The 25,575-nt window shown below is 33.6% G+C and overlaps 1 long non-coding RNA gene across 5 annotated transcripts in view; it reads right to left on the reverse strand.

Annotated features, from left to right (window-relative positions):
* Window positions 1–25,575, reverse strand: part of LOC140610079 (uncharacterized) — a 171,205-nt gene that overhangs the window by 27,129 nt on the left and 118,501 nt on the right. The gene's annotated exons all lie outside the window — the stretch shown is intronic.

Raw genomic sequence — 25,575 nt, forward strand, 5'->3', positions numbered from 1 at the left:
GGAGAATTTCAAGGAAAGACCTGAAAATTATGGGGAAAAAAAAGTCAAATGAAATTATAGAACTAAAGAGAAAAAAAGAAAACCAAAATCCAGTAAATGAAATTAAGGACTCAGTGAATCAGTTAAAAAGCAGAGTCAATCCAGCTAAAAGGAGAATCAGTAGACTGGAAGATAAAATAGAAAAAAATAATCCAGCCAAAAGAGACAGAGAGGGGAAAATATAAAAAAGAGTTTAAGAGACATGTGGGATATAGTCAAAAGGTACAATATGTATAACTGGAGTCCCCAAAGAAGAGAGAGTATGGGAGCAAAAGCAAAATCCGAAAAGCTAATGTCTGAGAATTCTCTTTAAAAAACTACAAGAAGATATTAAGCTATAGACTCTAAAATTTCTACTACAAATCCCAAGTAAAATAAATACAAAGAAAAATCACACCTAGACACATGATAAAACTGCTAAAAATCAAAGACAGAAAAATTTTACAACTAGAGGAAAATGTCACATTACTTCTGGAGGATCTACAGTAAGTAATTAAACCAATTAACAATAGAAACCAAAGACAATGGGATATCTTCAAAGTGCCACAGGGCAAAAAGTTACCAAACCAACAATTCTAATCACAGTCAAATTGTCTTTCAAAAATGAAATTGAAATAAAATCTAAAATTTGCAAACAGATTACTTTCAATTGATGAGAAGTACTTCACTGTATGGATATGTCATATTTTGTTTAACTGCTGATCTATTCATAATCACTTGAACTGTTTTCAGTTTCTCACTATTATAAATAACACTGTTGTGAATATCGGTATGCAGGTCTTTGGATGGACCTATGCTTACTTTCATGTCTCTTGATTATGCCAAAGGTGGCACTGAAGTATAGGTGGTAAAACTGGTCCTTTTAATACATGATGCTATAGGTCAATTATCCATATGGAAAAAGTGAGTAGCAACTCACCCCCCCACCAAACTCACACCATACACAAAAATCAATTCTAAGTATCTTGTAGATTTAAATACAAAAAGAAAAAAAAGGCAAGCAAGCATAAACATACTAGAAAATAACATAGAATAATATCCTAAGCACTTTGGGTTAAGCAAAGAGTTCTTCAACAACACAAAAGTCCTAGCCATAGAAGCAAAGAAGGATGAATTTTGCTACATTAAAATTAAAGATTTCTGGTTATCAAGAGGTACCAATAAGACAGTAAAAAAGAAGCAAGACATTGAGTGGGCTTTTTATTTTTTTTTTATTTTTTGACTTCCTGTATCCTACGAAGGCTCCAGAATAAAGAAGTCCTATAAATCAATAAGAAAAACAAAAAGACAATCTAATAGAAAAATTGGCAAGAGATACTTCATAAAACAGGATATCCAAATTGCCAATGGACATATTAAAAGATAGTAAACATCATTAGTTATCAGGAAAATGTAAATTAAAATCCCAATGAGACAGAAACACAAACCCACTGTAATAACTAAACAAACTAGAATATTCAAATGTTGGTGGGGATATACAACCCACCCACTGAACTCCCTGCGATTGCTGAGGGATTACCTGCAGCAATCCGTCTCATAGATAAATACTCAGTTGAGATATATTTATTGAGATATATTTATGTGTCACCAACACAGGCAGATATATAAAAGAATGTTCAAAAAAAAAAAAGAATGTTCAAAACTGGAATCAGTACCCATCAACAGGAGAATGCAGTTTATTCCTATTAACAAATACTTTAAAGCTATTAAAATTTTTAAAAAGTACTATCACCTGCAACAACATGAGTGTATTGTGCAGAGAGTAGTATTGAGATAAAAGGCTCAGACACAAAAAAAGGTATATACTGTATAATTCAACTTGTATAAAGTACAAAAACATACAAAACTAATAAAGGAGTTAGAAGTTAGGAGAGTCATGATCTCTTTGTGTATAATAAAATACATGAAATATAAAATGAACCACTTTAGCCATTTTTAAGTGTACAGTTTAGTGGCATCAGGTACACTCACAGTATTATGCAACCATCATCACTATCTCCAGAACTCTTCTCATCATCCCAAACTGAAACTCTGTATCCATTAAACAATAACTCCTCTTTCTCCCGTCCCCCGGCCCCAGCAGCCTTCTGTCTGTATGAATTTGATTACTGTGGGTACCTCATATACATATGGGGTCCACAATAGTTGTCCTTTATTTATTAAAGGACAACTATTGTGTCTGGTTTATTTCCCTGAGTATAACGTCTTCAAAGCTCATCAACATTATAGCATATATCAGAATCTCCTTCACTTTTAGGGCCAAATAATATAATATATACCACATTTTTTTATCCATTCATCTGTCAATAGGCATCTGAGTTGTTTCTACTTTTTGGCTATGGTGAATAAGGCTGTGGGACAGGTGGGTGGCTCAGTTGGTTTAGCATCTGCCTTCGGCTCAGGTCATGATCCTAGGATGATCCTGGGACACAGCACCACATCAGGCTCTCCACTCAGTGGGGAGTCTGCTTCTCTCTCTCTATGCTCTTGCTCTCTCTCTCTCTCAAATAAATAAATAAAATCTTTTTTAAAAAAAGGCTGCTATAAACATTGATATACAAATATCTGTTTGAATCCCTGCTTTCAATTATTTTAGTATATACCCAAAAGTAGAATTGCTGGATCATACGATAATTCAAATTTAATTATTTGAGAGAACTGCCAGATTCTTTTCGTACTGACTGGATCATTTAATGGGCCTGTCAGCAATCCACAAAGATTCCAGTTTTTCTACATCTTCACCAACACTTGTTATTTTCCTTAGTTTCTGGTTTGGTTTGGCTCGGTTTTGGTGAAAGCCATCCTAATGATGTGTGAAGCAGTATCTCATTGTGGTTTTGATTTGCAATTCCCTAATGGCCACTTATGTTGAGTGTCCTTTCATACATGTTATTTATAGGCCATTTGTATAACTTCTTTAGAGAAGCATCTATTTAAGCTCTTTGCCCATTTTTTAAAATTTTTATTTATTTATGATAGTCACAGAGAGAGAGAGAGAGAGAGGCAGAGACACAGGCAGAGGGAGAAGCAGGCTCCATGCACCGAGAGCCCAACGTGGGATTCGATCCCGGGTCTCCAGGATCACGCCCTGGGCCAAAGGCAGGCGCTAAACCGCTGCACCACCCAGGGATCCCTGCCCATTTTTTAATTGTGTCTTTTAATTGTCGTTGCTTAATTTAGTTCTTTATATATTCTGAATATTAATCCCTTATCAGATAAATGATTTGCAAATACTTTCTCCCATTCTGTGAGTTGCTTTCTCATTCTCTTGCTTGTGTCCTTTGATGCACAAAAAATTTTAGTTTTGATATTTATTTATTTTTTCTTTTATTTCCTATGAAGAGTCATCATCATTGATGATGAGAGAGGAGTTAGAGGATGATTGAGAGTTTCTGAGGTGCTACTAGTGTTACAAATTTATAATTTGTACATTTTTCTGATTATACCTTTTTTGTGACTGGAAATATGACTGGGAAACAAGATAAAAAAATAGCCAAGTTTGTGGGTTTGGTTGGTTTAATGATTAGTTTAGACCTCTGCTGTCCTAAGTCAATTGACTGTAGGTATTACCCATTAAATAAAACCAAAATTCAAGCTTATTTAAGTAAAATATTTATTTTTAAATGCTTATTTTCAAAACACTTAAAATTAATAAACATTAGATGTGTTTATGTTTAAGTAAAGTGATGACAATATTGTTAAATTATAGTAATTAACTATACAAAATATAGCTAAGTATCATCTTCCTAGATTGTCAGGTTCCTACAGTCAGAGATTACCTGCCTCTTTCTCTATTACAGTGCATATTAGATAATTAATTATGCACAGGTACACATATCATTTCTAAAAGGCTATTTCACAAAATGTATCCAAAAATATTTTAAATGTACTTGCTCCTTGACTCATCTATTTCAGTTTTAGAAATATATCCAGAAGAATTACTGAGAGAGGAAGCAAAACTATGTGTAGCTTATTCCTTGAAATAGTTTATAATAGCAAACAATTGGAAAAAATTGTCCAACAACAGACTGTTGGTTAAATAAAATATAGTCTGGTTAAAAAAAACACAGTCTATACATGCTATAGAAAAGTATATACATCCATTAATTTTATAATTTAAGTCTATATTAATGTGAAAAGATAAATAATTATATAAAAAGTACAGTTTAGAAAACCATGTGTATGGTATAATCTAATGCTCTAATGTGAGAAGAAAGTTGAGGACATAATACCTTAGTAGGACTATCTCTGGGTGGTGAAATTACAGCTAATTTTTTCTTTAATTTGCCTTATAATTCTTTTTTTTTTTTTTTTACAGTGAAATGTCTTATTTTGTACTAAACACACTTAAAAGATGGCTTTCCCTCTGAAAATGAAATTGGTCATCTTGGATCAGATTTATCACTATTTAATTATTAGTTTCTGAGTTGGCATTTTGCAATTTTCATTAAGTGGATATGTTTACACATGCACAAGCACATACATATATAAATAGGATTCAATGACAGTCTTCATAGCAAGCCAACACATTTCAATTTTAGGTTAAAATTTCAATGCAACCTTGCAAATAATGTTTTCTATCTACAAGTCCACACCAGTGCATCTCCAGCACATTAACAGAATAAAGAAAAAGCAAAACAAAACAAAACTTCATTTTGATTTATCATGTGAACACCGAATAGAAACACTGTATTTCAATTATGTTATCCATTTTATACTTTGCTGGTTTGTTTTTATTTGTTTTATTTGTTAGTGGATGAGTGATTTATGACTGTATGACCGAAAAATGGAGAACCAAAGGATAGCTAATTTAGGGGTTTGGTCTGGTTTAATGGTCAATTCAGATCGCTGATACGCTGAGTCAATTGACTTTGCAGAAATTTACCATTAAGCAGGACCAACAATCAGATCAACTCTGCTGGGTCCAATCTGAATGTACTGTCCAGATAGAGCCTTTGGCAAGAAGAGTTCCCTTACTTAGCTTCTCCACAGTCTTGCTTTCTTATACTTTCCTTCATTTATTCCAATTTGGTAAGCTTTTTGCCACAAAGGAGAAAAACCAAGACTAGAAGGGAAGAATTATACTTTTTTTAGTTTCAATTACAAGAGCTAGACAACACAAGCAGAGATCCAAAAGGGGCCTTTAACATAGCAATTGATTCTTTTCTCTCACTGTGGGGAAATGGCTACCGTTGGTGTTATCATTAAGATGGACAGTTTCTATTCCATTTAGTTTCTGCCAGAAGCCAAAAAGCACATTCAGCATGTTAACAAAGATAGTCTATGTAGTCTTTACCAAAACATCAACAATGTAGTATATCTACGTGCCATATAACTTATTGGATTACATGCTGGGGAAAATGTTTGGAGAAAGGCCCAAGAATCATTCTTGAGTTACTACAAGTACAGAGCTGAAATTCTGTTGATCTGAAAGTGTGAGATCGATGTCTTCTGAGGAGACACTCTCATACTCTGAAGTGGGCTGAATGATAGGAAACTCATTCAAGGCTTATGACACTGTGGTTTACACCTAAGCTATCTCCTGGATGCCTTTCTAACAACGACTTCCAAATATAATAAATGGTAACATTTGTCACTGAAGTAACTCCCACCTCAACTACATTCTGGAATTTATCATTTCCTACTGTGTAGGTCGTGTGAATGGTATATTCTTCTGTCAAAAATATGGCTTTCAGTTAATAATTCCATACCATTCATCACTGGAGTTCTCTGCATCACCGTCCAAAAGGACAAGCCCATTTACAACTCTATATTTTGAAAATGAATAATTTTTAGAAGTTTATTTAATCTTGACTTTTTAAAAATTAACCAAACTTTTCAAAGTTTGGTGATTATATTCAAACAATAGAATTAAATTTTAAATTAATCGGTATTGATTTTATTTAGAAAAACGACAAAAAATCCAGAAAATGAACTAAGACTGGCATTGTGAATTAAAGCATTGTTCTTCCATGCTTTTGTACCAGGTTCCAAGATGAGCAGCACAATGCTGCCAGTTTGGCCAGAGACTAGCAAAGGACATTTCAGGAAAGCTCCTATTGAAAGGTATCTGGGGAACACTATATATAATGCCTATCCCCGTGGAAATTAATATTGCAAACTAACACACTAAAGACTCTGTGAACTTAGCAATAAACTTTTAAACCTTTGCTTAACCCAGTGTCCCCATCTACTAAAAAATCACATTTGAGAAATACCAGTTAAACAAAAAGGAAGTTCCTGAAAGAATACTAATAGAAATATAAGGTAAGCCATATATGTAATTTTAAATTTTCATAGCTACATAAATATAAACAAAAAGGAAAAGTTGAAATTAATTCTGTTAATATCTTTCACTTAACTCAATAGAGCCAAAATATTTTCCAATATATAAATTATTAAATAATATAAATATTATTAAATTTTATTATTAAAGAGATATATGTACTTTTCGTAATAAATCTTTAAAATTCAGTGCATATTTTATACCATCTTGATTCAATCTAATCATGCTTCAAGTGCTCAATAGCTACATGTGACTAAAGGCTACCTTACTGAACAGTGCACATATCAAAGATTAATGATGTCATGAATCCAAATGTTTAAAATGTCATAATATTTTATAAATAAATTTTAATGACAGCTAATCAACAAATGATATATAAGGTAATTACATATTAACAATTATTATTTAGACAACAACAGTAGATTGAACAGTAATTCTTGTTGTCAACTGAAACCAGAATTGCTTAGTTATGTCTTTAAATTAGTTATGTCTTTAAATCTTTTAAAAAAAGATTTGATTTATTTGACAGAGAGAGAGCGTGTACAAGCAGGAGGAGCAACAGAGGGAAACACAGGGCTCGATCCCAGGACACTGAGATCATGACCTGAGCCAAAGGCAGATGTCTAATCAACTAAGCCACCCACACACCCCATCCAGTGGCTTTTTTAAATATAGGATTTTTTTTAATGTATTTTGTTAATTACTATATCCACAGAACCTAGAATAGTGCCAAACATATAGTAGATGGCCAATAAATATTTGTAAAATGAACACCATTCTCACTTAGGAGAAAGTCATATTTATATCACACAGTCAAAAAAAAATGCTTTAGGTTTGCTTTATTTGATTCAACATATTATGTACTATTCAGAGCATCAACTATATGCAACTTACTAAGTTGTATAGTTAAACAATTGAATAACCTCTCAAAGAAGGAGCTTATAGCAGGGGTTAGCAAATTTTTTCCACAATAGTCCAGATAGTAAATACTTCAGATTTTGTGGACCATGCTGTCTCTATTACAACTACACTCAACTTTGTTATTGGATTCAAAAGCAGCCATAAGCAATATGTAGACAAATAGGCATGACAGTGTTCCAATAAAACTTTACTTAAAAAACATGGCAGGTCATATTTTGCCTGAGACTATCATTTGCAACCTCTGGTTTATACAGTATAGTAAGCAACTTAGATACTACTTAAATAAAACCTAATTATTACTTAGATAAAACCTAGTTATAACTGTACTTACAATAAAAGTAAGACAGAAAAAAGATTAAACTTAAAAAAGTAAGACAGAAAAGATTAAACACCTAAATAATAAATAATAAACTTAGGAAAAAAATGGCAAAAATCACATAGAGAAAAATTTTGAATTCTACTATAAAATACATGTGATCCATATCTCCCCCCAAAAAGCTTATTTCCTGAAACTGTAAAGAACTCTGAAAATGAATAAGTTAAAATAGTAATCCAGTAGAAAATGGGCAACGTGTATAAACAAGCAAGTCAAAGAAACACAAATGGTTCTCAAACCCAGAAAAGATGGCCAGCCTTATTTATAATAGAAAGACAAAATTTGGAATTCCAACAATTCTATTGGCAAGAATGTGGGGGAACAGGATCTATGAATTGATGCTACCCTTTTGAAGAAAAATTTAGCAACATCTACCAAAATTACAAATGCATATCTCAGCAATTTCACCACTAAAAATTTTTTTCCCTGAAGATAAACACACTCTTGCTCATGTGTGAAATAATATAACATCCACAGTTATCCACTACAGCTTTGTTTATAATAATAAAAGATGTGGAAAAACCTTAGTCCACTATTAAGGGATAGGTTGTAGAAATTATGATACAGGCAAAAATGGAATATTATGCATACCTAAAAGAGGAATGAGGACATACTTGAAGTACACATATGAAGGGTTCTCTACAACATTTGGTGGTCAATAAAACTACAGAACAATATATATAGTATGCTACCCTCTGTGTAATAAGAGGGGAGATAGATAGATAGATAGATAGATAGATAGATAGATAGATAGATAAGATATTAATATGTATCTGTGTGTGTTCTAATATAGATTCAATTAACTCTGGAAGGATACAAAGAAACTAATAACATTGTTTTTTTATGATCTGGAGAAGTGGATGGGTTGGTAAACAATGGAGTGGAAAGAAAGCTTTTCATTGCCTACCTTACCTTTTGAACTTTAAACATAGTCAAATAGTCAAAACTATAAACTATAGGGATCCCTGGGTGGCGCAGAGGTTTGGCGCCTGCCTTTGGCCCAGGGCGTGATCCTGGAGACCCTGGATCGAATCCCACGTCGGGCTCCCTGTGCATGGAGCCTGCTTCTCCCTCTGCCTGTGTCTCTGCCCCTCTCTCTCTCTCTCTCTCTCTCTGTGTGACTATCATAAATAAATAAAAATTTATTAAAAAAGAACAACTATAAACTATATAAGATAAATCAGAATGAAATAAGTAGAATGAAATAAACATTAAATAGAGTTATGAACAACATGATACACAAGCAAAAGAAAGCAAAGGTTAATTTGATGGATTGAAGCCTCCTTCTGGGATCGGTGTATGCCCCTCACTTTAACATCAGCTAGATATGTTTCATGTATTTACAGACAGAATCACAAATGAAGAAGTAAGGGAATTAGAAGCTAGCCTCTGTCCCTAATCTGTCTTCCAACTATCCCTATCCCTACATGGTCTGAAATGTCTACAATAATTGGCAACTATTACACAAATTGGCAGCTATAAAACCATCCCATAAATTGTTTCATTTCATTATCAAGAAAATAACGGACCACTTGGTCAATGCCTTGCCAAAATAATCTCTGTACTTCACATTTATATTTTGGAAAACATTTATACCAAAAAAAAAAGTGTAATTAAGCAACATTCATTTACTCAGCAAGCTGCTAGGGCACTGTTTAAGATGGAAGGAGTATAGTAAAGGTTAAGACACATGTGATCAACAATTTTATGTAATTTGCATTCCAGTAGGAAAGGAGCCAAGCAATAAACAAATAAAGTCTCTACAATATAATTTTATATATCAATAAATGTCTTCAATAAAAACAATAAGTCATTTTATGACTATTAACCTGTATAGCTGCTTTAGACCAAGCAGTTAGGAATTGCCTTTCTGAAGGGGTGACAGTCCACACAGAAGCCCAAATGATGGGACTCTGACATTGGCATTTCCAATGTATTCCAGTACACTGGTCTCATGAATAATCAGAAGAAAAAACAATATTATTTTGGCCTGACTTAAAAGGCCTGTGTTCAGAATGAGTTATTACCACTGTTTTCCCCCAATTATTCACGAAAAGTAATTTTGAATTACTTCAGATCCAGGTCAAGCTTATTAGCCACCAACTTTTTTTTTTTTCTCTCCTTTTGAAAATTAGGACGCTAGCCCCTACCCAGGATTCTGGAAATCCTCCCACACTCCATGATTTCTGAGATTACCAACAACTGCAGTTCTTTGATCAGGGCCCTGACATGGGAGTTGCCTATGACTTTTGATCTGAGCTCTAGTTAATGGCCAAGTGCTCTTCTTCAAATCTCCCCTGGACTTGAATTTACTGATTTTTGGTCCATCCTCTGGCTTGAAGATCATTCTCCTTCAAGAAAAACAAAGAAATCAAAGCAAAATCAAAGTTAGGAGGCACTGCCTTTTCTCTCTTATTTGTTAAACATTACATTACCTGCCCCAAGCAGGTCTAGCCTTTGTGCTGCAAATGTAGCTTTAAAAATCCTTTTGGCTGTTCTGAGCAAACATACCTATCCTGTAAGAATAGGTCTTCTAAGAAATAAGCTCCCATTTGTTCTAGTCTATGAAGTTTTTTTAATCTTTTGAGGCAAGTTTACCACCTCTTCAACTCATAATTTGCATAAATAGATCATTTATTGTCAGATCACTGTTGGTTATGATCACACACACAAACACACACGTACCTCAAACCAATTTCAAAAAAAAATAAAAGTCATCAAAGAGAAAAGCCAATATAACTGTAGTTTTTTTCATTCTGGTGAGTGGCCTTGTATGACTTTTCCCTAATTACAACAAAATGCCTGGTGGGCACAATATGCCTCCAGAAATATTTTTATTCTTTTTTGAAGGCTGAGTTTTGTTGGTTGAAACAAAGCACTCTGATCTTTCTGTTTCCCTCTGGAGGTTTCTTTCTTTCTGGTTTGATACTTTATTACGATAAAAGGTGAACAGATTTTCCTTCGTTTCTTCCTCTTTCAGAAGTTCACAAGACCTATCCAAAAGGATAATATATTTGGCTCGAGGGAAGTGGTGCCTCAAGTGTTTGAGTGCCTCAAGTATTTGCACCCCTTCTTGCTAGCTTTTTCTGGGTCATCGTAGATGACCACGAGTATAGGAAAGGCGAAAACAAAACAAAACAAAAAAAACATGAAAATAGGCTTTTTAAAATTGAGCTAAAATTAACTGAAGGGACCATCTAAACATACCATCAGAAAAGATAACGCTACCTTTTTCTCATGATCTCCCAGCTGGAAGAAAAAAATTTCAGCAAAAAAGAACAATAGGGCCACCCATTCCACCTCAGAGAATTTACTGCCAAAAGCCAGCTGTGAATGTATAAGACCAAAGACTTAATCTTCCCATCTGCTTGTCCGACAGTTTGCCAATCACCAAGGTTCATGCTCTCTATTCTCCTGGCTCCCTCTCTCTCTCTCTCTCTCTCACTCTTTGATACAAGTAGTTTTCAATTTTATAAAATATCCAGTGAGAAAAAATGTCCAAGCACTTCCATTTGCCATACCAGAATCTGACAAGATAAAACTGGACAAAATTTTACTTAATAAGCAAACAAAAATCTAATTCAAACCTCAAATCAGAATAGCTAACACTATTTAATAACATCCTTTCTCTGAAAATTTCTTAACAAAGAGAGATGTTATCTAGTAAAATAAATTGGCTTTTTAGCTTGATTTTATTGGGAAATAAATTTCTCTTTTTAAGTTTTCCTCTAATCAAAACAGTTTCTTCTTTTTTACACACTTCACAGCTTGTTTCCTTCTTTTCTTTCTTTTCTTTTGGTTTTCCTTATTAGAGACAACCTAACCTACACTGGTCAGGCACCACATAAAAGCTAAGGGTCACCTTATTAGTTCAACTTGGAGACCCTAAAATCTTCATTTCCTAATAAGCCATATTTATTTTTCCTAATCCATATTTTGATTCCACTAAAACACCTCTGGGCATTTTGGAGAAGAGAAAATATATGTCAAAGCTAAACCCTACAAGGAAAAATTAAAAAGAAATATTCCCAAATTTAAAAACAATCAAAAGCTTGAAAGGAAAATAAATGACTGGTGTGAAAAAAGGTATTACAAAGGATCCTAATTCAGAGAATTATCAAAAAAATAGAGTCTACCCAAGCATCTCATTGTAAAATAAAACATACATTTTGTGGAAAGTTGCAGAATTAGCCTTTAAATTACAGTACAGTGCATTTAAATAGTCTTAAAGGGACATGCTAAACCATTGGGATTTGGGGATCTATTCCTGTAGCATAATTTAGATGCACCTCGTCGACAAAATAGAGATGTAGTGAAGATTAAATAAGATTATATATATTCAAAGCGCTTACATTATCAACAGGTGGTGCCTAATAATATGATGCAAAATAATAATAAAGTACTTTGCACATAGAGTTTAACAAATGCTTGTTTTTGTTATTGTTACTGTTTTTGCTTAAGTCTTGCTGCTGCTCCTCCCATGTCACAAGCTTCTCTTGACTCACTCTAATTTCCACTGCCATGGAATTTATTACTTTTGCAGAAATGTCTCAATCTCTTAGGTATGGAATACGTATCAATTGGTATATTGATAACAAGTGTGGCGTTGTTCCAATGTAGCTTGTCAAATGCCATTTGGAACCATCACCCTCTGTTAATGAGCCAGAACAGGTCCTCTCTCTGTCTCTGCCATATGTCTCTTGCCACTCCATCTGCCTCTGGAATTTGCACCCTTCTTTCTTGCTTTGTGATAATGGATGTTTCCTTGCCTACTTCTTAACAAAGAGTAATGGCCGAGTAGAGTCCAAGTTGAAAAGTGTCCAGTAGGCACAGAAAAAGAATTCCATGACATTTCTTTCAAGAGTTCAGTAGTTTTAATTTAACTATTTTGTATCTACTATATATGGGGTATGGATGCTCACTGTAAAGGAGACGGTGATGATGTCAAAAAAGAGGGAAGGAAAGAGGAAGGAAATATAGGGAAGGAAAATTACAATTTGAGTATTTATTTATTAGTTCCTTTGATAGGCACTGTATATACATTATCTATTTCTGAATAGAGCACTTTAAGGGGCAACTCTAGACAGTTTTCCAGAACATTTGGTTAAATCTCTAAGTTTCATGCAATTAAAGCAACGAAGTGGGAAAAGAGCCATTTGTCAATGGTGTCAAAAGTTACATGTCCCATGCAAGGCTGTGGAGAAATTAAAACCCTTGTGCATTGCTGGTGGCTATGTAAGATGGTCCAGCCATTGTGGAAAACAGTATGTCAATTCTCCTCCAAAATTAAACATTGAATCACCACATGATCCAGCAATTCTACTTTCAGGTGTATACTAAAATAATTGAAAGCAGGTATTCAAAGAGATATTTATACACAAATGTTTATAGCAACATTATTCCAAATAGCTGAAAGATGGAAAAAACTTAAATGCCTATTAAAGATGAACAGATAAATGAAATGTGGTACATACATATTATTCAATCCTGAAAGGGAAATTTGGTATATGCTATTACATTGATCAACCTTTAGGATGTTATCCTAAGTGAAATCAATAAGCCAGTCACAAATAAACAAATATTGTATCATTTATTTGTATGAGGTAACTACACTGGTCAAGTTCCCAAGGGTTAGAGGGAAGAATGAGTGGGGAGGGCTTAGGTATGGTATAGAGTTTCAGTTTTGTAAGATGAACAAAATTCTGAAGATGGATGGTGGTGATGGTTGCATAACAATGTGAATCTATCTGATGCCACTAAACTGTCCATTGAAAATTGACTGAGATGATAAATTGTATGTTATGTATATTTTACCAGAATTTGTAAAAGAAAATTTCCACATGCTATGGATAATACACATTGAGGTCTCCAGGAAGGACCTGCCTGTGGGAGGTCTGTGCTCTTCCCTTTGATGTATGGGGAACCAAGGTCACAAAGAAAGGATGAAGATGTGAATGACACCAGTTAAAGCAGAGCAGCCAGGCAATTCAGTTGAAAGTATTCTGACATTTAATTTAACTGCAATTTCCCAATCATTTGATGTTTTCTTCCTTCAGGGAGAATAGATGGATTCCATTGCCTTGACTGTTCTGTCCAGTAGAGTGTGTGAGTTCTTTCCAGCTCCACTTCAGAAAGGAAATACAGATGGTAGCATTTCTTTCTTCCTTGTCTTCATCACCTTGCCAATAAATGCAGCTTCCTTTCCAAAGCGTCCCTGTCGCACATGTCATGCTTTTTCCGTTCCTCTCTCCTTTTATTAATGTTTCTGTTTTAGACATATGGAGAGACATGTGTCGGTGCAGACACAGTTTCCTGTGCCACTGCCAAAGTTAGGGGCAGCTCTGAAACTTAGGGAATTGGTCTTAGACCTGTAAAACTGATTAAGAGGGTAGAAGGAAGTCTGAAATGCTAAGAAATGCTTTGTGAGCAAACTACAGTCTGGCAGAACTAGCAAATAATTCAGGCCATGTTGGCAAAGACACCACAGGTTAATCTATGTCACCTGGCATTAAAATATCACAAAAGTGTTTACCAAAGCACTGGCTGTATTGGGGAGTGAGATAGGGAGAAAGAGTGACCAAAAAAATGTGTCAATCAATGAAAGACCCATTAAATATATTATGAAATATCCAGAACAGGCTATTGCTAACAAAATGCCCTTTGTGAGTTAGGAAATGTCTGCCTTCTGGTGGTGGACAAATTGCAAAAAGGCAGAACATCTCCCACTCCACCAACTTTCAGGTTAAACAGTGAAACAAAGGTGTCCCTTCCCTCCAGCTCTCACAGCCCCATGCAGGAAGTGCACAGCCTGGATTTCAGCCCCCACATACAATTTGCTCCCAACCTGCAATGCATAGAGCCATTAAAAAAGAAAATTCTCTGAGGTGCAGTATTAAGTAAAAAAGAAAGACTCAGAAGAATTGTTTTTGATTTACAAACATATGCATGGGGGTATTTCTGAAAAAAATATCCAAGAGACTGGGTGCTTACCAGTAGAAACTCTGGTTTGGAATTTCTTTTTCTTTTTAAAGATTTTATTTATTTATTCATGAGAGACACAGAGAGAGAGGCAGAGACACAGGCAGAGGGAGAATCAGACTCCTTGTGGGGAGCCTGATGTGGGACTTGATCCCAGAACCTCAAGATCATGACCTGAGCCAAAGGCAGACGTTTAACCACTGAACCACCCAGGCATCCCTGGTTTGGAGTTTCAAATGACAGGTGACCCTTAGTTTATGGAATAGAATGACAGAAATGCTGGCTGGGGCAGGAGTAGGCAGTTTTTTTCTCTTTTCTTTTTGTTTACATGAGGTTGTATGCTTTGAATTGGAGAGCGTAAGATCTCCATTCGTTTAATTTTCCTCAGTTTTGGGGATAGCACTCATCCCAGAAGAAATGTTAAAAATCTTCAAAAAGTAAGATGGATCTTTCTTGCTAAAGGTACCACTGATTAGTAGTTTTCACTTAAATTAACAAGAACCGAGGCCTCATTCTGGTTCACGGTCTTAAGAATTATCTCCAAATATTTATTTGTTGATTTATTTATTTATTTATCTCCAAATATTTAACTGAATTATTTTTCTTTGGCTCAAAAATCAATATTATCCTTTGTAAAGGAGAGTGGGAAATGCGAGGCAAAAAAGGTCAAGTCTCAGGTTCCCCCTTTTAGTTTGCCACTAACAGAGGGGTATGTGTCACCTGTTAGCTTTACTACTTTGGAGAATCCTGAATACACTATCTAATGGGCTAGTCTTCCTTCTTCATCCAAAGTTTTCCTTATTATTCATGTTGGATTATTTTTCCATACACACTTACAATCAGCTTGTCTAGTTAAAATTAAAAACTGTTATTTGCTATCATAATGCTATTAAGTATAACTCTATAGCACAATTTAAATTTAGAAGATGAAAATTTAATTTGAGAACAGAAATCTTTATGATATTATCAAGTCTTCCTATGATCGAGGCTTATTTTCTATCTTCCAGGAGTAGTTCGTATCTTTTTCACTCATCTAAACATTTCCTGTTAAGATTATTCCTATATGTTGTCCTTTTTGATATCACCATAAATGATATCTTTTTGCCCATTAAATGTTCTGTTTGCTAATTGTTTGCATACAGGAAAGCTACTGCTTTCTGAATAAATCATCCCATCCTCCACAACTCTTTGAAATTTATTTTTTGTTTGTATTAATTCTCTAGTTGATTTCCTGGGTTTTCCAGGTATAGGAACCTATCTTCTGGAAACATTGGTAGTTCTTCCTCGCCTTCCCTTTATATTAGTAATTACATAGCCTTTGAAAATTTTTTTGGTTTAGCCAAGTATAGTGCTATATTAGTGATGGTAATGGGCATAATTAATCTCTAACCTCTGTAGGAATATCTCTAGAAATTTCCTCAAAGCAAAATGCTGGCTTTTAGGCTGAGATGGAAAATTACTACATGTTAAGAAAGAATTCACCTGGGTTTATTTGTATATCAGATTTTTTAAATTGCAAATGACTATCAAATTTTCTCAAATTATTTTTTATTTTATTTTTTTTCAAATTATTTTTTTAGTAGCTATCGAGTAATGAGAAGATTTTTCTCCTTAGATCTAATGATTATTTATATTAATAGATCTTCTAATAGTGAGCCATTCTGACATTTCTGGGAGGGAAGGGAATGTCTTCATCAGGATATATTCTTGTGGGTAAGAATATAGCAATATATTGCTATATATATAGCAATAGCAGGTGGCTCAGCAGTTTAGCATCGCCTTCAGCCCAGAGTGTGATCCTGGAGACCCGGGATCAATTACCACGTCAGGCTCCCTGAATGGAGCCTGCTTCTCCTGCCTGTGTCTGTGCCTCTCCCTCTCTCTGAGTTTCTCATGAATAAATAAATAAAATCTTTTAAAAAAAGGATATATTCTTGTATTTTTTTGTGTGTGTATGTGAAACATAGCCTACATATAGAAAAGTAAAGGCATGTATGTGACTTGAACAGGCAATAACCATTAACCACTACACAGGTCAAGAATCAGAACATTGCTACTATTGCAGAAGGCTCCATGTTTCCCTTCCTAGTAACAAACACTCCCCTTTACCTTTGGAGGTAACTACATTTCTCATTTTTTTCTGAAAATAGGTTCTTTAACTTTCTTCATAGATTTAGTGATGTTTTCTCAATTTCAGGTAAGTAGAATCATAATACATATTATTTTTTGTCTAATCTATATCTTGGTAAGATTGATGTATGTTATTGCATGTAGCTGTGGGGTTTTAATTTTCATTGCTATATAATATTTCACTCTATAAATGTCCCAAATTTATATATCCATTCTATTGCTGATGAACATTTGGATGCTTTCTAGATTTAGGTTATAAAAAAACACTACTGTGTCTATGAACTATCTTGTACATATATATGTACATGTCTGCTTATTTTTCTAGGATAAATACCAAGAAAAGAAGTACTGGGCAGCCTGGGTGGCTCAGCAGTTTAGTGCCGCCTTCAGCCCAGGGCCTGATCCTAGAGACCAGGGATGGAGTCCCATGTCAGGCTCCCTGCATGAGGCCTGCTTCTCCCTCTGCTTATGTCTCTGCCTCTCTTCTCTCTGTGTGTATCTCATGAATAAATAAATAAAATCTTAAAAAAAAAGTACTGAGTCAAAAGACATATCTGCAACTGTACTTGATAATACCAAATGATTTTACAGTAGTTATATCAGTATATAATAGTGTCCACTTTTATGTAATCTATGATCATTAAGATGATCCCCAACTGTACTGTCCACTAGAAGATTTTGTTTTGTCTGTCATAATAGATCTTATTCCAAAAATAATATTTTGCTTAAGAATACAACTTTGTTTTTTAATATAGATACTTGTCACAGCAGCCTTTACTGTGCAGATCCTTCTTTACCTACTATTTTGCAATGAATCTTTTTCATATATCAAGTGACTATATATATATATATATATATATATATATATATAATTTTTATTCAATTCATTTGGTTGATTTGTCTTTCCTACACTAATGCCACACTGACTTAATTACTCCAGCTCTTTAATAATTCTTAGGATCTCCTAGAGCAAGTCTATCACCTTATTTTTTAAAGAGCGTTTTGGTTGTTCTTGGTTCTTTTACTAAAATATAAATATTAGAATCAACTTAATCAAAGTCCTCAAAAAATACCTTTTGGGATTTTGATTTAAATCGCATTGAATTGATACATCTATTTGGAGATAACTGCTCTTTTAAAAATATTTAAATCCTTAGTTCATAAACATGATACATACCATCCTTTACTTAAGTCTTTTTTAATGTTTCACAATAAAGTTTTATACTTCTCCCTATGAAGGACCTGCATAGATTTTGTTATGCTTTCCAGGTGTTACTGTAAACATTATATTTTTTTATAATATAGTAAGTATTACCCATTTTACAGGAAATTGGTTATAATCCTATTAGCAGATGCCAATTTTTTTAGTCACATAACATAAAATTTACCATCTTAACCACTTCAAAGTATACAGCTCAGTAATAAAAGTATATTTACACTGTTGTGCAACCAATCTTCATAATTTCTTTATCTTGCAAAACTGAAATTCTATACCCATTAAACAACAACTCCCATTTCCCCTCCCACAGCTTCTGGCAACCACCATTCTACTTTCTTGTAAACAGTATCTTATTGCTTCCTCAATTTTTTAACTGTTTGTGGCTCATAGTATTTTTAAGTCTCTTATTTCTTGTGGATTTTCTGTGTAGTTATTCTCTCAATTGTTGGCAAAGGCATACAAACTCTGACTATTAATTGTGGATTTGCCTATTTCTCCTTGCACCTCAATCAATTTTTGATTCATACATTTTTTTAATTTTTTGATTCATGTATTTTAAAGTGTTGTCATCATGTCTATAAATGTTTACAATTATTATATCTTTTGATGACTTGACTTTTATTATTATGCTATGATTCTCTTTATCTTTGATAACATTCTTTTCTTTGAAATCTACTTCAATATTGATATATCTATCCCAGCTTTCTTTCCATTAGTAACAACATGCTATGTCTTTTAAATCCTTTTTCTTTTAATTTATTTATGTCTTTATATTTACAGTATCATTTCTGCTAAATACTCTCAGCAAACTAAACATAGCAGGTAACTTTCTCAACCTAATAAAAGGCGCCTATGAAGAACCTATAACATACAAATACTTAGTGGTGAGAGACTGAATGCTTTCCCTCCTCAAATCAGGAACAAGGCAAGGATGTCCACTTTAACACTGTATTCAACAATACACTGAAGATTCTAGTTAGTATAATAAAACAATAAAAATAAATAAGACATGTAAGATAGGAAAGGGAAAATAAAAATGTCTTTTTTTTAAAGACTTTCTTCATTTATTTATGAGGGACACAGAGAGAGAGGTAGAGACATAGGCAGAGGAAGAAGCAGGGTCCCTGCAGGGAGCCCAATGTGGCACTCGATCCCAGGATTCTGGGATCATGCCCCCAACCAAAGGCAGATGCTCAACCACTGAGCCATCCTGGTGTCCCAAAAATGTCCTTACGCACAGATAACATGGTTATATGTGTAGAAAATCTGATGAAATATACAAAATGCTACTGGAACAAATAACTAACTTTAGCAAGCTTACAGAATACAAGATCAATATATAAAAATTAATTCTATTTCTATATAGTAGGGATACATAATCAGAAATGGAAACATTTAAAATATCTTTTATAATGTTATAAAAATGCAAAATATTAACAATAAACCTGAGAAAAGTTATGTAAAAATCTATACACTGAAAACAATAAAATACTTGTGAGAGAAACTAAAGAAAAATAGATGGAAATATATGTCCATGAGTCAGAAGATTCAATATTGATAAGATGCCAATACTCCCTAAATTGGTTTATAGGTTCAATGCAATCTCAACAAAAACCCCAGCAGACTTTTTAAGTAGGAATTGGCAAATTTACTCTAAAGTTTTTGTAGAAATACAAAGGCTCTTGAATAACTTAAACAACTTTTTAAAAGAAGAATAAGGTGGAAGAATTCATATTACCTGATCTTAAGATTTATTGTAAAGCTACACTGATCAAAAACACTATAGTACTGGTATAAAGACAGGCAATGGAATCAAATAAAAAGTCCAAAAACAGACTCACAAATATATAAAACTTTGATTAACAAAGGTGCATAGATAAGTCAGTAAATAAAGGATAGTTTTTTCAACATATGGCACTATATTTGGATATCCATGGGAAGAAAGAAGGACAGCTTTGTCCCACATCTTATACCATATATAAAAATTAACTCAAAATGTAAAACAATACTAGACAAATTCTAAAAGAAAACATAGGAGCAAATCTTCATGATTTTGTATTAGACAAAGACTTCTTAGATATGACACCAAAAGTATGACCTATAAAAGGAAAATTTGATAATTGGACTTCATGAAAATTTTAAAATTCTACTCTTCAAAAAACACAGTTAAGAGGATGAGAGATAAGACCCAGACAGGGAATAAATTTTTGCAAATCACATACCTTATGAAATAATTTATATACAGAATATATAAAGAACTCTCAAAACTAAATAAGAAAATTAGCAATCAAAATTTTTAAATAGGCAAGGTATTTAATAGACACATATAGAAATGGTAAATAAGCAAATAAAAATGCTCAACATCATCAGTTGTTAGAGAAATATAAATTAACATAACAATGAAATACTACTACATACATTTGGAATGGCTAAAAATAAAAGGCCTAACTATATCAAGAATTGGCAAAAATATGAAACAAACACCATTGCTGGTAGGAATGTAAAATGATACAACCACATTTAAAAATAGTTCCACAGTTTCTTAAACAGTTAGGCCTTCACTATCCATATGATCTAGCCATTTTAGTCATAGGTATTTCCCCAAAGAAATTAAAGCATATATCCATAAAAAGACTTACATGCAAGTGTTTATAGTAGCTTTAATTGCAATAGCTACAAGCTGGAAACAACCCAAATATTGATCACAGGTGAGTGGATAAACAATTATGGTATGTCATAAAATGGAGTACCACTCAGCAATACACATAGGGCAATACAGATTAATCTCAAAATAATTATGCTGAGTAAAAAAAGCCAGACAAAAAATACTAGTATTTTTTTTTTTACTATTTAGTAAATAAATAGTAGTTTTTAGTAAATACTAAATAGTAAATAAAAACAGTAAATAATACTAATAGTAAATACTATTTTATTTAGTATTTTATTTGCTAGTAATTTTTTTACTAATAACTCTATGATTCCATTTATATATAATTCTAGAAAATTCTTATGGATCTAAAGTGACAGAAATTGATCAGTGATTACCTGGGGATGGGCCTAGGCTTGCAATAACACTATTATGTTGGCTAAGACAAATCAAAAGACCATCATAGAATCAAGATGTGAAAAATAGACTCTATGTCTTGATGGAAGGAACACAAATTCCTATTTTCAAAGGGTGTGGATACAGGAAAGGGTATAGAATCACAGTTATTTTGCAATGAATCTATCACACCTACTAGGTAGCCATTATTGCTAGAGACAAGGCAATATAAATATTACTTCCTTTGATCCTCCTTGGAACTTGGGTAGAATCTTAATTTTGAAGATGAAGAAACTGAGTCCTAGGAAAGAAGTTAAGTAACATGACCAAAGTCCCACAGCTAGTCAGCTGCAGAGGTGGGACTCAAGCTTTCCTGACTCCAGAGCATCTGCCTTTAGAAGTTATGATTCATCACTTGTCTTTACTGGTACAATTTTCATTCCAAAAGCCATAACCTGTCTGCCTAGGATGGCCCCCATCTCAATACCACTTCAGAAAAGGCACCAGAAAATGTTTCACAAATGGCATAGATAATATGGGAGTAGGGGAGAGCTTTCTCTATTCTTAATTTCTATGAACCTAGTTTTATCCTGGGTATTAGATTTTTAGTTTAAGAATGAAATCTCTGAAGCAGTATACATTTCAGTTCCAATCAAGAAAAACTATGTTGTGTATCCAAAGATTGCACACTAAACCCCAAAAGTTATTCATTAGGGCATAAGAAAAAAAACTGTCCTATTTGAAAAATTTATAGAGACTATTTGATCTATTGAAGGTCAATCATTAACATTATCTACCTCTTTATAGCTGTTTATAAAGGCAATTTCCAGATTGTTAATGACTTATGTTCCCAAAGTTTATACATAAGCCAATGGTTTAGAAATCAAATTGCATTTTTTTTCATAGAAATAATAAAACAAATGCTTCCAGGGTAGCCTATTAAAGGCCATTTAACACATAGTGGCTGAAATATAATACAAACAATGAAAAGCTATTTAAAAATAAGATTTTTTTTAATATCAGGTTTTTAAAAATAAGATGTTTCTGAATAAAATGTCTGCCAAGTTTCAACTCAATATTCCATAAGTAGAATCATCTTCCTATATGCCCTCCGAAAATGGGAGACCAATATAAACACTTATTTCCCAACAGATATGAACTATGCCACTTGCTTTAGAAGACAAAATTAACTATAGTCACATTTGGTTTTAAATAACAATTGTTTTCATTTCACTACATATATAAAGGACATCCGTGCAACCTGTGCATTAACAACAACAACAGAAATCACAGGACTATTTTTAAACACAAGATATAATTCAGATACTATAAATGAGTATAAGACCTACTTTTAAATTTAAGTCCTCTGCTCTATTGGCACTCCATCTCCAATGGCACCCCATCTCATTCACAGTAGAAATCAATGTCATTAAATAGCCTGTAAGGCCCCTTGTGGTTTACCCCAGGCTCCTTATTTCTATAGCTTTACCTTTTTCTTCCCCCTCCTCTCTGACTCTGTTACAATTCTGATCACCTTACTTTTCCCTTAAATAGGATAAGCACACTGCTGTCTCAGGACCTTTGCTCTTGCTTCCCAGAAGCAGAACATTCCTCCCCCAGATATCTCTATGGCTATTGCAACCCTTCACATCTTTGCCCAAATGTCATTTTTCAACCAGGGCTTGCTTCATTGACCATCCCTTGCAATACAGCAACCATGATTCCTCCTTATCCCCCTTCCTTATTCTCATCATTTTTCCTTACTTGATTTTACCCCATATATAGCTTTTCACTTTAAATATGCTATGCAGGGGTGCCTGGAGAGCTCACTCAGTTAGGGACCTGACTCTTGATTTCAACTCAGGTCATGACCTCAGGGTCATGGGATTGAGCCCCCTCTCCCCTTACCCTACGTCAGGCCATACTGGGCATGGAGTTTACTTAAAATTCTCTCTTTCTCTCTCTCTCTCTGCCCCTTACTTCCCTCTAAAAATAAATATACTATACAATTCACTTTTTAATTTTTGTTTATCATGCTACTACCACTACCAGGAACGTCAACTCCATGACACTGATGATTTTATAACTTTTGGTCTGTACTGTGGGACCCAACACTTGCATGTTCCAGAATGCTACATAAACAACTTCTCTTATTTCATGATCTATTTATTTATACACACACTTCTTTCATGTGTATATATTTTATTTCACTGTCTCCTTTGAGTCTCCTACATAAAGGGAATAGGTCTCCCCTCTGGCAAAATATTTATCTGGAAATACCTTAGTGAGCCATCAAAATTGCAGAGGGAAAAATTCATTGTTGGAATAATAATTTCAAATAATTCTTGGTTTTCAAATCATTGAAAAATTTGTGTTTTCTATATCCCTATAGAGTGGCATAAATTTGGTTGAAGCTGTTCTCTAATCAATACTCATTTGGATTGTACAATTGTGTAATGTTTTAGCACCCTATAGCATTATATCTGCTGTCAATAAAGCATCCATTCATGAACAGCATGTACTGTATTATTTAAAACCTAAAATTACATCTATTATGAAAAAGATCTAGCTCAATGATTTTTGTCATTTGATTTCATCGAATTAAAATTATACTACTTCCTTAAATCTGCTTTTTATCAGTTAATCTAGATAAAAATCAATCCCCATCATTTTCATGAAAGTATCTACACCATTGCTTCCAACTACTATTCAGTATAGCAACTCTGTCATTTGTTGGTGTGATTTCTGTAATACAGTTCTCCTCATATGTTGCTATCTTAATACTCATTCACTCTGATTCCCAATTCACTGGATCTGGTTGGGCAAACACTGTGGCCTCCAATCAGGCTGCTAATGGTGCCAAATTAAGAAATGGTTTTGCAAGGCTTATAAAATTAGAGATGACATATGAATTCAAATTTCTTTTTAACTTCTCTTGGAAGCTGAAGAAAATATATTCTGCCTATATTCTCATACCAATACATTTTAGGTTTGGTATTTAACATCAGTCCTTCCCACCCCTTTCAAGTGTGCAGAATACAACTATGAGTTGAACACATTCTAAAGCATTCTATTTTACAGGACTCTGATGAATTCTGAAAACTGGAACACATGTATCATTTAAAATTATTTTCAAGTTAAATAAATGTGTATTGTAACTGACAGTCCATCTTAGATCATTATTTAGGACACATATTAAAAACATATTGAAATGGTACTTTAATAGCAATATCAAAAGTTTATGGAAATAGGAATCGCATTGAGTGAATGCCTACCATGTACTCAATCTCAGATGTAGTAAAAATATGGACAAGACACAGACCCCACCTAAAGGAAATAAAAGTTGTGCATATATATAAAGAGTATCCCACAAGATAAAATATAGTGTCACTGAAGTACATTTTGTTGTTGTTAACAAATTTTGAACAAGTAATGGATATTATAAACTTTCCTTTGAGCATCACAACTTCCTTCCAAGAGACTCAGTTCTTCTCAAAAATGTCCCCCTTATTCAGTTTGTGAAAATTTGGAATATATGTTCAACCATATGAAAGCAATTTACCCATCCTTATAAATAGCTAAGAATAAAACATTTTCAGTTCATGATCTCAAAATATGGAAGTTTCTTCTCCAGTTTTTTTTTTTAAGATTTTATTTATTTATTCATGAGAAACAGAGAGAGAGAGAGAGAGGCAGAGACACAGGCAGAGGGAGAAGCAGGCTCCGTGCAGGGAGCCTGATGTGGGACTCGATCCCAGGTCTCCAGGATCAGGCCCTGGGCTGAAGGCAATGCTAAACTGCTGAGCCACCCAGGCTGCCCTTTTCTCCAGTTTTCTTGCAATTATTTTCACTGCTACTCTTTGGTAACTTTGAGAACTCAGAGTAGTAATAAATTACAATAGCAGTGAATACTATCTTCTAATTTCTCTGTGTGAGAAAAGTTAATCCTGTTCTTTTCTTTCTAAAACAAGTGTTAGTTATTAAATTTAAAAGTAGCATAATAAGAAATTATGAATATATTTGATAAATGTTTCAGCATGGCTTACTGTCATCATAATTTCAAAAAGGATTTCTTTAATCTACATTAAAATATAAAAGACTAGAGAAGAACCTCAAGAATTTTAACTTAGATAATAAAATAGACAAAAAATGAGAAACTTCAGAAAGAAGAAATCAATAAAAATATCTAGAACATAGTATGTATCAATTTTAACTGAATGTTTTCTATTAAAATGGATAAAATTCACAATTCTCTTAGTGAAAAATTATAATGAAGTTAGGAATATGTAAATAATATTCCTGTAATATTTGTAAATTTTTAATTTTAAAGTATCTGAAAGATATATTTGAAATCTACCTTTCAAAGACCTCACATTTCTTGAGCTGCAGGTTATCTCCTAAACATTGCTTATTGCTTGAAAGTTCTTTGTCTATGAGCATGAAACATTTAACGAGTTTTAAATTAAACTATATGTTCTGAAAATCTGTACACATCAGCGAATTTACAAATAATCACTTGATTTCAAACATCACTGTGGCTCTTTATGCTGTGATGGGTAGACTGGTGCATTTTGAGAAAAGTC

Source organism: Canis lupus, chromosome 19 (genome assembly GCF_048164855.1).
Source record: "Canis lupus baileyi chromosome 19, mCanLup2.hap1, whole genome shotgun sequence".
NCBI lineage: Eukaryota > Metazoa > Chordata > Mammalia > Carnivora > Canidae > Canis > Canis lupus.